Raw genomic sequence first — 1,399 nt, forward strand, 5'->3', positions numbered from 1 at the left:
ACAAAATGAACTGAAGGTCAGATGAAAGGAAGCAGGGTGTGTGGGCTGCTCAAGCTCTTGCTCCAAAATCTGGAGGTGAGGAAAGAAGGTCCTCCCAAGAATTCAAGGGTGACTGGCCAGCAGAGGGATGACTTTGATGACTTTGGGCACTGGATCAAGTCTAAGTAGGCTCTAAGGCGATTTCCACCTGCCAGTCGGTTGAATGATTAATATTATCACTCCTAGGAGCTATTACATTAAAGAATGATGCAGGAAGCCAAGAGAGTGGCTTATTCAGTTGGATTCTGAATCACAATCAGGAAACAGTCTTTATCTGGTGCAACCAGAATTTCATTTTTCTTGGAGCGAATTTGAAGGAAGGTGAGGTCATTCCAGGGGTCCATTTCATGCATGGTGCTCCGGGCCTTCAAGGTGAAGTTGTGCATGAGGTTGGCAAACTGTGTAGTGATGGGATTGTCCATGGCTCTTGATGGGAATGCCTTCTGTGTTCACCACGATGATGCCCGGTACTCCCTTCTGGCTCTGAAGTCCCTTCAGTGTCTTCTTCACCTCTGCCATTTCCAACCGATCCAGTGGCTCCAGGACGCCAGCATTCAGTCTAGAATTGCTGTTCTATTTGCATCCCCATCAGCAGTGTATGAGAGTTCCAGTTGCTACATATCTTCACTAGTGCTTGTTAGTTTCATTTTATTTTCTTTACGTTTCAGCCATTTTAATGAGCCCTTAATGATATCTCACTGTGATTTTACTTTGTATTTTCTGAATAGTGATGTTGAACATCTTTTCAAAGACTTATTTGCTATTCCTATATCTTTTTTTAGGGAAGTGTCTATTCAAATCTTTTGCCTATTTTTAAAACAGTATTGTTTGTCATCATAGTGTTGGGTTTGAAAGTACTTTAAATATTCTGGACACTAGTCTTTTGTCAGACATGTGGCTTCTCTTTGCATTCTTTTCAGAGAACAAAAGTTTCTAATTTCAGTAAAATTTAATTATCGGTTTTTCTTTTCTACATTGTGCATTTTTTTGCCATATCTAACAATTGTTTTGCCTAATTTAAGGTCACAAAGATTTTCTCTAGTGCTTTCTTCAAGAAGTTTTATAGTTCTACATTTTACATTTAGGTATGATTTATTTTTAGCCAGTTTGGTATAAGGAGTGAGCTATGGGTCAAGTTTTATTGTTCTCTTTTGTGATGGATGAAAGTGCAGTTGTGCCAACATTACTTGTTAAAAAGGATATCCCTTTCCTACCTAATTGCCTTTATGTCTTTGTCACAATTGTTATTCGTATACATCTGTGGGTCTAATTCCAGACTCTGTGTTTTGGACCTTTGATCTGATTGTCTATCACGACACAGATACCATTCTATCTTATTTACTATGGCCTTGTAATGCAT

General features: G+C 39.0%; 1 pseudogene; it reads right to left on the reverse strand.

Annotated features, from left to right (window-relative positions):
• Nucleotides 1–255: 255 nt before the first annotated feature.
• On the reverse strand, nucleotides 256–558 carry LOC112932049 (dynein light chain roadblock-type 1 pseudogene; annotated as a pseudogene).
• Nucleotides 559–1,399: the final 841 nt, after the last annotated feature.

The sequence above is a fragment of the Vulpes vulpes genome, chromosome 13 (genome assembly GCF_048418805.1).
Source record: "Vulpes vulpes isolate BD-2025 chromosome 13, VulVul3, whole genome shotgun sequence".
Lineage (NCBI taxonomy): Eukaryota > Metazoa > Chordata > Mammalia > Carnivora > Canidae > Vulpes > Vulpes vulpes.